Genomic DNA, 13,550 nt, shown 5'->3' with positions numbered 1-13,550 from the left:
TTTATTTATTTATTTAATAGAGAGAGAGAAAGGGAGCACAAATAGGCAGAGTAGCAGGGAGAGGGAGAAGCAGGCTCTCCGCGCAGCAGGGAGCCTGACGTGGGGCTCGGTCCCAGGATTCTGGGATCATGACCCGAGCCGAAGGCAGTGGCTTAACCGACTGAGCCACCCAGGCACCCCAAGATTTCTTTTTTTAATTTATTTGAGAGGGAGAGAGAGTGCACAAGCAGGGGGAAAGGGCAGGAGGAGAAGGAGAAGCAGACTCCCTGCTGAGCAGGGAGCCTTAAGTCAGGCTGGATCTGATGCCAGGCTGGATCCGAGGACCCTGGGATCATGACCAGAGCCGAAAGCAGACACTTAACTGAGTCACCCAGGAGCCCCTCTTTTTTTTTTTTTAAGATTGAGAGACTCGCGACTTGTGCGCGATGCGCGTGGACGCGCACACGTCTGTTAATGGGGGGAGGGGCAGAGAGAGAGGGAGATAAGCAGACTCCCTGCCCAATGCAGAGCCTAGCACTGGGACCTCATCTCACAACTCTGAGATCATGACCTGAGCCAAAATCAAGAGTCAGAAGTTTAACAGATAGAGCCCCCGAGGTATCCTCATACACTCTTTTTAAGACTTTCTCAGAGAAGTATTTCAGTAGCAGATCAAGTCTCTATGCTCTGCCAACCTGTTGAGCGGTAGTTGAAACCACCATTTGCTTTCTCTGTCCAAGAGTCTTAACAAAGAAGACATGTCTCTTGATAGTTAAGAGGGTTATTAACATTAATTAATTGTCTCTGTTACAGTTATTCTGGCAAATGAACTTTATCTCTTTGTGTATCTCAAGGATTGTCTTCCCCACTCCCCCAAAAGGTTTATTTTGTATGTGCAACAGGTATTCTGTATTTTAAGTTTAGACTATCTGGAACATACACTTTCTTCTTTTTTTTTTTAAGATTCTTATTTTTATTTTTTATTTATTTTTTAAAGATTTTATTTATTTGATGAGAGAGAGAGAGACAGCGAGAGAGAGAGAGAGAGAGAGAGAGAGACGGCGAGAGAGGGAACACGAGCGGGGGAGTGGGAGAGGGAGAAGCAGCCTTCCCGCCGAGCAGGGAGCCCAATGCGGGGCTTGATCCCAGGACCCTGGGATCATGACCCGAGCTGAAGGCAGACACTTAACAACTGAGCCATCCAGGCGCCCCTGAACATACCCTTTCAATTTGGTGAAAATTCTCTTAGCTCATTCCTTGTAATATACAAACAGAAAAATTAATGTTCTGTGAGCAAATTCTTTTTTTTTTTAAGATTTTATTTATTTATTCGACAGAGGGAGACCTAGCAAGAGAGGGAACATAAGCAGGGGGAGTGGGAGAGGGAGAAGCAGGCTTCCCGCTGAGCAGAGAGCCTGATGTGGGGCTTGATCCCAGGACCCTGGGACCCTGACCCGAGCCGAAGGCAGATGCTTACTGACTGAGCCACCCAGGCGCCCCTGTGAGCAAATACTTTGCTGATCCTCTGTACTGCATAGTTAATGTTTTTTCCTTCGTAACTAATAAGTATCTTGGAGGTGATACTTTGAAATTATGTAAATATACTGCTCTCAAACTTTTGTCCACTAATTTTAGCATCCATTGGTGGAACCTGTATGCAGCAAGTATTATTGGGTGTTCCAATGGTGATTTTCTGTTAGTATATATTTTAATGGATATCTGTGACAATTTTTATATGTGCCAGGCGGCATGCAAGACATTGGAAATACAGAGATTAAAAACATTCAGTCCTGGGGCGCGGTGGCTCAGTTAAGCATCTTCCTTTGGCTCAGGTCCTGATCCCAGCGGGGAGCCTGGTTCTCCCTTTCCCCCGGCCCTCCCCCACTGTGCGCCTGTGCGCCTGTGTGCCCGTGCGGATGTGCGCACACTGGGGCATGCATGCTCTCTTTCAAATAAAATCTTTAAGAAAAAATAAAAACATTCAGTTCTTGCTTACATGGAAACTGCGATTTAGGCAGAAAGATAGACATGTGGCTTTTTACCAGTGAGATATGTGTTTTCAAGGATTATGCATAGTATATTTTGGGAGTGCAAAGACTGCTGAATAAATTGAGCATAATAAGCACAAATTAACAAAAATAATTTAGAACATCAGTATAGGAATCTACTAATAATGGTTGTGAGAGTATCTGGCAGAGTTGGAGATTTCAGAAGAGTATTTTAAAAAGAAAAACATCAGGGGCGCCTACGGGTGGCTCAGTTGTTGAGCGTCTGCCTTCCGTTCAGGTCATGATCCCAGAGTCCTGGGATGGAGCCCCGCATCAGGCTCCCTGCTTCGTGGGAACCCTGCTTCTCCCTCTCCCACTCCCCCACTTGTATTCCCTCTCTCGCTGTGTCTCTCTCTGTCAAATAAATAAAATAAAATACCTGAAAGGACAAAAAAAAAAAAAGAAAAAAAAACATCACTCCTACCTTCTTATAAAAGTAATCCATATCTGTCGTGGATGGCTTGGAAAAGCTGAAGGTATAAAGAAGACAGCCAAATATTACTGTAACTCCCATGCATTGTTACTTTTTTTCTTTTTATGTTCCTTTCCATTTTGGGGAGCTTTTTTTTTGTTGTTTTGTGTTGTTTTGTGGAACGTTTCATGAATTTGCATGTCATACTTGTGCAGGGACCATGCCAATCTTCTCTGTATTCCAGTTTTAGTATTTGTGCTGCTGAAGCAAGCACCTATTTTTTGGCTTTTGCACAAAAGCATACGGTTCTTTTAAAGTAATTGTAATTGTTTACAATCTGATTTTTCCACTTAACATTGGATCGTGTAGTTTAAATGTTTCAAGATATTTAGTGATTATAAAATTTCATGTTATAGATATACAGAAGTTATTAGTTATTTCTCTCTGGTTGCTTATGCCTGTGAACTTGACTGAAAGACTTTTTGCAAAACAAAATATTTTATTTGTCTACCTTGATCTCTGTTAAATCATAGAATGGTTTTCTGAAATTTATTTTTTAAAAAGATTTTATTTACTGAGAGAGAGCGCTCAAGCAGTGGGGAGGGGAAGAGGGAGAGGGAGAAGCAGGCTCCCTATTGAGCAGGGAGCTCAATGTGGGTTTGATCCCAGGACCCCGAGATCATGACTTAGCCAAAGGCAGACGCTTAACTGACTGAGCCACCCTGGCACCCTTAGTGGTCCTTCATCTTATTCCTTCCTTTAGAGATCAAAGTGTCAAAAATTTCTCCAGCATAGGCAAGGAAGTTATCAGAGCCTTAAATAGAGGCCAACTTAGCTTTCCTAGTTTCTTGTTCTTTGTGCTCTAGTGATACCATATCCCCTACCCCCAAGATTTAGGTGTTCTGTGGAGGCATTGCAAATAGGTGTTACAAATAGTATTAGAGTGGTACAACTTTGCTGTGTATCTTTTTTACCCCACTGAGCAGGGAGCCCGACGTGGGGCTGTATCCCAGGACCCTGGGATCATGACCTGAGTCGAAGGCAGATGCTTAACCGACTGAGCCACCCAGGTGCCCCTGGCATTTAACCTTTTCTTAATAATCAAGTAAACTAAAATACAGCCTAGAAGAAGTGTTTTTTTTTTCACCCAAGGCAGCAAAGATTCTTTTTACTTAAAGCTTTATGTACAATGATGATCAGTGCGATTTGAGTTTTAGTAGGATATGTTTTCAAACAATTCAAATATATGGGGTGCCTGGGTGGCTCAGTCGGGTAAGCGTCTGCCTTGGGCTCAGGTCATGATCCCAGGGTCCTGGGATAGAGCCCCGTCGTGTCGTATTGGGGCTTTCTGCTCAGCAGGGAGTCCGCTTCTCCCCCTCCCGCTGTCTCTCCCCCCTGCTTGTGTGCTTGCTCTTCCTTTCTTTAAAATTAAATAAATAAAATCTTAAAAAAAAAAACCCCAACAATCAAAAAAAACCAATTCAGATATCCAGCAACGAGACATGTTTTAAAGGTAAACTGTCCAGGGGCGCCTGGGTGGCTCAGTCGTTAAGCGTCTGTCTTCGGCTCAGGTCATGATTCCAGCGTCCTAGGATCAAGCCCCACATCGGGCTCTCTGCTCCACGGGAAGCCTGCTTCTCCTTCTCCCACTCCCCCTACTTGTGTTCCTGCTTTCTCTCTCTGTCAAATAAATAAATCTTAAAAAAAGGTAAACTGTCCAAGCAGTTTTTATTCATTAATATTCATAAATACACATAGCAGCTTCATTAGAGATTTCAGTTCCTCTTCAGTTCCAGAAGGGAGGGGGGTGGGGGATGGGGTAACTGGGTGATGGGTATTAAGGAGGGCATGTGTTGTGATGAGCACTGGGTGTTATATGCAACTAATGAATCACTGAACACTACATCAAAAACTAATGTACTGGGGCGCCTGGGTGGCTCAGTCGGTTAAGCGACTGCCTTCGGCTCAGGTCATGATCCTGGAGTCCTGGGATCGAGTCCCGCATCGGGCTCCCTGCTCGGCGGGGAGCCTGCTTCTCCCTCTGACCCCCCCCATGTGCTCTGTCTCTCATTCTCGCTCTCTCAAATAAATAAAATCTTAAAAAAAAAGAATGTTAAAAAAAACTAACGAACTATGTGTTGGCTAATTGAACATAATAAAAAATAAAAATAAGAAAAATAAAAACCTCAGTGGTCATCATCAGTAGGAATGAAGAAATTTTCTCTACCACAGTAGCAATAAGAAGATAAAATTAGCAATAATTACCAAATATTAATTCTTATTCTGTTTATCTGCCATAGCTAGGTCAATTCTATTTACCTATTTTTTTTTTTAAAGATTTTATTTGTTTATTTGACATAGAGGGAGATAGCGAGAGAGGGAACACAAGCAGGGGGAGTGGGAGAGGGAGAAGCAGGTTTCCCGCCGAGCAGGGAGCCTGATGCGGGGCTCAATCCCAGGACCCTGGGATCATGACCCGAGCCGAGGGCAGACGCTTAACAACTGAGCCACCCCAGGCACCCCTATTTACCTAATTTTATTTACCCAGTTTACCAAATTGAACTGTATAAATTCAATAAATTATTTTTTATAACTTTTTTTTGCACTATATTTTTAAAATTGAGGTATAGTTGACATAAAATATATCATTTTCATGTGTACAACATAATGGTTTGATATTTGTGTGTATTGCAAAATGATCACCACAGATTTCGTTAACAGCCATCACCTTACATAGTCACAAAGTTTCTTTTCTTGTGATGAGAACTTTTAAGATCTACACTCTTAGCTACTTTCAGATGTGCACTACAGTATTATTATTATTTTTTAAAGATTTTATTTATTTGTTTGACAGAGAGCACGAGCAGGGGGAGCGGTAGGCAGAGGGAGAGGGAGAAGCAGCCTCCCTGCTGAGCAGAGAGCCTAACCTGGGGCAGACACTTAACCCACTGAGCCACCCAAGCGCCCTGCAGTACAGAATTATTAATTAGAGTCACCATAGTGTCCATTACATCCCTATGACTTACTTATTTTATAACTAGAAGTTTGTGCGTCTTGATCCCCTTCACCCATGTCTCCCACCTCCATCCCCCGCCTCTGGCAACCACCAATCTGTTTTCTTAAGTCTATGTGTGTGGCTATTTTTGTTTTTAGATTCCACATGTAAGTTTCACCTATACGGTATTTGTCTTTCTCTGTCTGACTTATTTCACTTAGTCCTCAAGGTCCATCTATGTTGTCAAAAATGGCAAAATTTCATTCTTTTTTATGGCCAAATACTGCAGTTCTTAATTCACACACGCACACTTTCTTTATCCATTTATCTGTTGGTGGACACTTGGGAGGTTGTAAACATGGGGTGCATATCTTTTTGAATTAGTAGTTTTGTTTTTTTTTTTCAGAGAAATACTCAGAAGTAGAATTGCTGGGTCATAGAGTAGTTACTGTTTTTAATATTTTGAGGAACCTCTATACTGTTTTCCATAGTGGCTTCACCAATTTACATTCACACCAACAGTGCACAAGGTATCCCTTTTCTCCACATCCTTGCTGACACTTGTTTAAAAATTTTTTTTTTTTAAATCAGGGTTCCAGGGCGCCTGGGTGGCTCATTCGGTTAAGCATCTGCCTTCAGCTCAGGTCATGATCCCAGAATACTGGGATCAAGCCCCGAGATTGGGCTCCCTGCTCAGCAGGGAGCCTGCTTCTCCCTCTCCCGCTCCCCCTGCTTGTGCTCTCTCTCTCTCTGTTAAATAAATAAAATCTTAAAAAAAAAATCAGGGTTCCATCAAGGTTGGTTATGTCTCTTTAGTGTCATAATCTAGACTAGGTATCCCTTTCCTCTTTTCCTCTCAGTATCGCATAAGCACATATGAAAGGACAGCTGTTTTTTTTGACAGTCGTATTTTCCATTTAAAATTAATTTTGGGGGTGTGGTGGGAGGCTCAGTCATTTGAGTGTTCAACTCTTGATTTCAGCTCAGGTCATGATCTCAGGGTCCTGGGATCAGGCCCTGTATCAGGCTCTCTGCTCTGCAGGGAGTCTGTCTCCTGCTCCCTCTGCCCCTCCCCCCACTTGCACTCCAGTACTCGCTCACTTTCAGAAATAAATCTTAAAAAAAGTAAAATTAATTTTGGTTAAAAGTATTTAAAGAAAAAAGTGTTCCAAATAGATTAAATGTTAGGCTTTTGCCTTGTTTGTGTATTTGAAATAATGTAATGGTGAAGCTGATTGTCAGTTCTCTAAACATACTGTATTGGACTGAATTCTCCATTTGGAGAGACCTATCATATGGATAGCAGGCATGTTGTTTTTCAGTCTTACAGAGCTTCCAGTTAAAACTATCCCAGGTTTATGGTTGAAATCTTAATCCAACATAGAATAAGCAGCTGAATTTATATTTTTGTCATTTATAAATGAATAATATCTGGTCATTAAAAGAGATCGTATTATTGCTTTAGAGAGGTTATATACATGTATGCTGGAATAGAAAAATATATTCTTAAAAACAACTGGATTTTGGCTTCTATTTGCCAAGTTGAGTAAGAGGGTGAAATTTTACAGTGTTTTTTATATTTATTTTTATTTTTTTTAAAGATTTTATTTATTTATTTGACAGAGACACAGTGAGAGTGGGAACACAAGCAGGGGGAGTGGGAGAGGGAGAAGCAGGCTTCCCGCAGACCAGGGAGCCCGAGGCGGGGCTCGATCCCAGGACTCCGGGATCATGACCTGAGCCGAAGGGAGATGCTTCACTGGCTGAGCCACCCAGGTGCCCCTACAGTGTTTTAAATTGAGTTTTTAATGTACCCCAAAACATTATTACCAGTGAAACAAACTCATTTATTTTTGGGAAACTTCATTTATTTTGGGGGGTAATACATTTAAGAGATGGTCTAACATTCAAAATGTTGACTAAATTTCTTCTCACCCTTACATTAAGTCATCTAGTTCCCTTCCCGAGATAGAATCACTGGTAAAGTTTCTGGTATATTTTTCTATAAGTGTATAAGCATATACAAACATGAGTGTGTTTGTAGCACCACTGTCCTGCTTTATTCATTCGTTTGTTCTCATCACAACCAGGATAGCCAACCAAGATAGTTTTATTTATTCTTTTTTAGAGTCTGTAGATTTTTCCATTTCCTTCTAAGGTTTATATTTATAAGGTAAAAGCATAGCTTTTGTAATTTCATAAGTGAATTTGGAAAGTTTAGGAATGGGTCAAGTTTTCAGTGTTGGTTATAGCTCTTGTGAATAATTTGTAATAATACCTTAAATTGCTAATATACTTCGTAGTTTGTGAAATTTTTTTCTGTGCTAGTTATTTGAATTTAACTGTATGGCAGTGGTGAGTTTTAAAACAGGTCAGAACTACTTTCTTTTTTTTTTTAAGATTTTATTTATTTATTTGAGAGAGAGAATGAGAGAGAGCGAGCATGAGAGGGGGGAGGGTCAGAGGGAGAAGCCGACTCCCCGCTGAGCAGGGAGCCTGATGCGGGACTCGATCCCAGGACCCCAGGATCATGACCTGAGCTGAAGGCAGTCGCTTAACCAACTGAGCCACCCAGGCGCTCCATCTTTTTTTTTTTTTTAAGATTTTATTTATTAGAGTGTATGAGTGGTGGGGGCGGGGGTGGGCAGAGGGAGAGGGACAAGCAGACTCTCGCTGAGCTTGGAGCATGACTCAGGGCTTGATCCCAGGACCCTGAGATCATGACCTGAGGTGCTTAACTGACTGAGCCACCCAGACACCCCTCAGAACTACTTTCATGATTATACTAAGATATTATTAGGCCTTTTACTGTGTTAACATTTCTACTTATGGTGTGAAAGTAGTAATGGATAAAACTGCTGGCTCCTTAGCATGGTTCAGGGCAGTGGTACCAAACTGTACTAATAGTCATTGTATGTTTACTACCACCTCACACTGGTGGTTGAGAAGAAAAAAGCCAGTTTCTCTTGAAATGTCATTGGTGAATCATTAAAAATAGTTATATGTCAAGCCTTGAGTATATGTTTTAATTTATTTTATTTTAGTTCTAGTATAGTTAACGTACAGTGTTATATTAGTTTCAGGTGTATAATATAGTGATTCAGCTATTCCATACATCACCCAGTGCTCGTCATGACAGATGTACTCCTTAAACCCCATCACTTAAGTCACCCATTCTCCCACCTACCTTGAGTATGTGTTTTTTTTAAATATAGCATGCTGTGGACTGAATCATGTCTTTGTACAATTCATATGTTGAAACCCTAACTACCAATACGATGGGATTTGGAGATTTGGCCTTTGGGAGATAATTAGGTTTAAATGAGGGAATGAAGATAGGGGCCTCCTGATGCACCCTTATAAGAAGAGACACCAGAGAACGTGCTGTCTCTTTCTGCCATATGAGGACATACCAAGAAGGTGGCTCTCTGTAAGCCAGGAACCTGGCACCCTGGTCTCAAATTTTCAGTCTCCAGAACTGTGAGAAAATAAATTTTTGTTTAAGCCTCTCAATCTGTGGTAGTATATTATGGCAAGCCAAGCAGACTAATGCATAGTGTGTGATGAAGTGGGAAGTGTGGATAAACCACTTTTGCGACTTACAGAAGTATTACAGTTCCCTTGAGGAAATTTTGTAATGTTAATATTCACTTTTTCCATGGAACCTATTTTTTACTTGGAAGGATGAAAGACTGTTGAAATAGAGGCAGGGCATGGATAGGGAGGAGCCCAAGTTAATATCAGGAATGAAAGAGGGGCTATCACTGCAGATCTTATAGATGTTAAAATAATAGTAGGAGAATACATGAACAACTCTATGGCTAAAATGTGGCAACTTTAGTGAAATTGATCACTTCCTTCAAAGAACAAACTACCAAAACTCATTCAAGAAGAAACAGATAACCAGAATAGTCTTCTCTTAAAGAAACTGAATTCATATAAAAACCTTCCGTTAGAGGAAAGTTGAGGTCCATTCAGATTATTTCACAGGTGAATTCTACCAAACATTTAAGGAGGAAATAATACCAATTCTGTACAATCTCTTTCAGGAAATATTAGAAGGAATACTTATCAACTCATTGTATGGGGCTTGATATAGAACTAGATTAAAATATTACAAGAAAAGAAAGCTACACCAGTATCCTTCATGAACATAGATGTAAAAGTCACAACAAAATGGTAGTAATTAAAATTCAACAATATATAAAAAGGATGATACATCATGACCAATGGGATTTATTTTGGGAATGCAGGGGTGTTCTACATTTGAAAGTCAGGCTAATTAACTATATTAATAGACTAGGAAAAGCCATATTATCATCTATGTAGACAAATAAGCATTTGACAAAAATTCTTTCTTAAATATTTTATTTATTTGAGAGAGACAGAGATAGATGGCGAGAGAGCACGAGTGGGGAGGAGAACACAGGGAGCCTGACGTGGGGCTGGATCCTGGATCTGTGCGATCCTGGGATCCCCAGAATCATGACCTGAGCCAAAGGCAGGCACTTAACTGACTGAACCACCCAGGTGCCCCTGACAAATTCTTTTTTTTTTTTTTAAGATTTTATTTATTAATTTGACAGAGAGATACACAGCGAGAGAGGGAACACAAGTGGGGAGTGGGAGAGGGAGAAGCTGGCTTCCTGCTGAGCAGGGAGCCCGATGTGGGGCTCTATCCCAGGACCCTGGGATCATGACCTGAGCCGACGGCAGACGCTTAACACCTGAGCCACCGAGGTGCCCCAATTCTTAATTTTTCTTTTTCTTTCTTTCTTTTCTTTTCTTCTCTCTCAGTCTCTTTCTTTAAGATTTTATTTATTTATTTGAGAGAGAGAGACTGAGAGCACGATGGGGGGAGGGGAGGCAGACAGAGGGAATGGGAAAAGCAGACTCCCCACTAAGCCAGGAGCCTGACAGCAGGCTTGATCCTAGGACTCTGGGATCCTGACTTGAGCTGAAGGCAGATGCTTAACTGACTGAGCCACCCAGGCACCCTTCTTAATACTTTCTTGCTAAAAATTCTTATAGATTAGGAATAGAAGCATTTTTCTTTCACATGATGAAGGGCATCTATAAAAATTTATAGCTAATGTCATACTTAATAGAGAATACTTAATAATGAAAGACTGAATGCTTTCTCCTTTAAGACTGAGAACAGTGCAATAAGGCAAGAAAATGAAACAAAGCTTTTAGAACAGAAAGAAGTAAATTGCCCCTATTTGCAGATGACATGATTGCCTATGCAGAAAACTCCAAGGAATCTATATGAAAGCTTCTAGGACCGACATGTGAATTTGGCAAGGTTGCAGAATAAATGGACAGTGTATAAAAATTAATTGTATTTCTTTATACTAGCAGTGAACAATGTGAATGGAAATAAGTAAAACACAGTTCCATTTAAATAGCGCCAGAACCAGGTATAAATCTGACAAAGCATGTATAGAATCTGTGTGCCTGAAACTACAAAACATGGATGAAGCAAATCAAAGAAGGCCTAAGTAATTGTAGAGAATTACCTGTTTGTGGTTTGAAGATGGAGTATTGTTAAAATGTAATTTCTCCTCAGATTGGTCCATAGAGATAAAAATCTCAGCAACATTTTTATAGGTAATCTTTTAAAAAATTATAAAATGGCAAAAGAATACAAATTGCTAGATCACTTTTGATAAAGAACAACAGAGTTGGAGAATCTGATCTGAAATCTAGCTGATTTCAAGGCATTCTGTAAAGTTATAGTAATCAAGATATTGAGGGTAGATGCACATAAAATAAAAGTTGATTTCAGCAAAGGTGTAAAAGCAATTCAGTAGAAAAAAGATATTTGACAGCGAGAGAGCACAAGTAGGGGGACAGTAGAGGGAGAGGAAGAAGCAGGCTCCCTGCTAAGCAGGGAGCCCGATGCAGGGCTCGATCCCAGGACCCTGGGATCATGACCTGAGCCAGAGGCAGATGCTGAACGGTTTGAGCCATTCAGGCGTCCCGAAAAAAGATAGTCTTTTTCAGCATATGCAGTTGGAACAATTGGACACCATATGAGAAAAAAGGATTTCAGACCATCCCTTACACATGATATGAAAATGAACTCAAATAGATCAGAGATCTAAATGTAAAATGTAAAATAATACAATTGGCAGAAGAGAACATAGGAGAAAAATCTTTGTAATTTTTCTAGGGGTACCTGGGTGGCTCAGTCAGTTAAACTTCTGACTTCGGTGAGCCGAAGTTGTGATCTCAAGGTCCTGGGATTGAGCCCCATGTCAGGCTCCCTGCTCACTGGGGAGTTCACTTCTCCCTCTCCCTCTGCCTTTGCCGCTCCCCCTACTTGTGCTCTCTCTCTCTCCCCCTCCCTCTCTCTGTCAAATAAATAAAAAATAAAATCTTAATAAAAGAAAAAAACCTCTACAATAAGAAAACAACCCAGTTAAAGAATGGGCAAAAGATTTGAACAGAAACTTTGCTGGATAAGATATATGGGTGGTAAGAACCAAAAAAATGCTCTATCATTAGTCTTGAGGGAAATGCAAATTAAAACCACAATGAGATAACTACTATATATCTGTTAGGATGACCAAGAAACAAACAACCCTTCTCTCCCTAGCTGACAATATCAAGTATTAATGGAGATGTAGAGCAACTGGAACTTTCATTACATTGCTAGTGGGAATGCAGAATGATACAGCCACTTTGGGAAATCTTTTGGCAGTTTCCCATAAAGTTAAATATAAACTTACATGACCCCACAGTTTCAGTCCTAGATATTTACCCAAGAAAAATGAACACTTAACATTCACACAAAACCTACACATGACTGTCAATAGTAATTTTGTTCAAATTGCCATAGGCAATTAAAGTGTCCCTGAATTGGTGAATGGATAAGCAAACTGGTATATCCATAGAATTCAACAAGAAAAAAGAAATTATTGGTACTTGGGACAACATTGGTGAATCTCAGAAGTGTTATGCTAAATGAAAAATGCCATACTCAAAAGGGTACACAGTGTGTGATTCTGTTCATACGACATTCTACGAAAGTACAGTGATGGGAAACAGAAGCAACATGGTTGCCAGGGACTAGGGGTAGTGGTAGGAAATTGATAACAGGGTTCTGCATCTTGATTGTGGTTATTCTGTGATTCTGTGCATTTGTCAAAACTTAGAAATGTTCTAAGTTCTAAAGTTCACTTTTTGGTGAATGTAATTTTAGAACCAAGTTAACCAAGAGTATGAGAAGACAGGCGAGAAACTGGGAGAAGATATACTTGCAGAAGATATATCTGATAAAGGATTCTTATCCAAAATATACAAAGAGCTCTTAAAACAGAGCGCCTGGTTGGCTCATTTGGTTAAGTGTCTGCCTTTGGCTCCAGTCATGATCCTAGGGTCCTGGGATGGAGCCCTGCATCGGACTCCCTGCTTGGCAGGGAGCCTGCTTCTCCCTCTCTCTGCTGCTCCCTTCTCTCTCTCTCTCTCTCAAATAAATAAATAAAATCTTTAAAAAAAGAAAAGCACTCTTAAAACTTAACTGAGAAAATGAACAACTTGATTAAAAAGTGGGCAAGGGGCACTTGATTAAAAAATGGGCTGGCTCAGTTGGTAGAGCATGTTGCTCTCTCTCTCTCTCTTTTAATATTTTATTTATTTATTTGACAGAGCACAGGAGGGGGACCGGCAGGCAGAGGGAGAAGGAAAAGCAGACTCCCTACTGAGCAGGGAGCCCGATGCTGGGCTTGATCACACAACCCTGGGATCATGACCTGAGCTGAAGGCAGACACTTAACTGACTGAGTCACCCCAGGTGCCCCTCTTTTTTCTTTTTTTTTAAAGATTTATTTATTTTATTTAAGGGAGAGTGTGCGAGCAGGAGGGGTGGGGCAGAGAGAGTCTTAAACAGACTCCATACTGAGCATGGAGCCTGATGTTGGGCTCGATCCTAAGACCCTGAGATCATGACCAAGCAAAAACCAAGAGTTGGACGCTTAACCACCTGTGCCACCTAAGGTGTCCCAAGCATGTGGCTCTTGATCTTGGGGTTGTGAGATGATCCCCATGTCGCGTGTAGAGCTTAGATTAACCAAAAAAAAAAAAAAAAAAAAAAAGGGCAAAATATCTAAAC

The 13,550-nt window shown here is 40.8% G+C and overlaps 1 protein-coding gene and 1 non-coding gene across 4 annotated transcripts in view; one reads left to right on the top strand and one right to left on the bottom strand.

Moving 5' to 3' along the window:
• The window catches only part of WDR33 (WD repeat domain 33), a 109,288-nt gene that overhangs the window by 17,322 nt on the left and 78,416 nt on the right, over window positions 1–13,550 (top strand). The window contains exon 2 of one of the 3 annotated variants that reach the window (XM_088021766.1): window positions 13,088–13,232. The exons of the other annotated variants lie outside the window; for them this stretch is intronic. The gene's annotated coding sequence lies outside the window, so the exon portion shown is untranslated. The remainder of the gene's footprint in view (window positions 1–13,087; window positions 13,233–13,550) is intronic. 3 annotated transcript variants of the gene reach the window in all.
• On the bottom strand, window positions 2,610–2,713 carry LOC114207372 (U6 spliceosomal RNA). Its single transcript, XR_003608847.1, has one exon. It is a non-coding gene; the product is annotated as a U6 spliceosomal RNA (small nuclear RNA).

This window comes from Eumetopias jubatus, unplaced genomic scaffold (genome assembly GCF_037043125.1).
Source record: "Eumetopias jubatus isolate StellerSeaLion01/CBP00866 unplaced genomic scaffold, mEumJub1_p1.0 scaffold_3, whole genome shotgun sequence".
Taxonomy (NCBI): Eukaryota; Metazoa; Chordata; class Mammalia; order Carnivora; family Otariidae; genus Eumetopias; species Eumetopias jubatus.
Note: the sequence above shows the minus strand (reverse complement) of the source record. Positions and strands in the feature narration are given on the sequence as shown.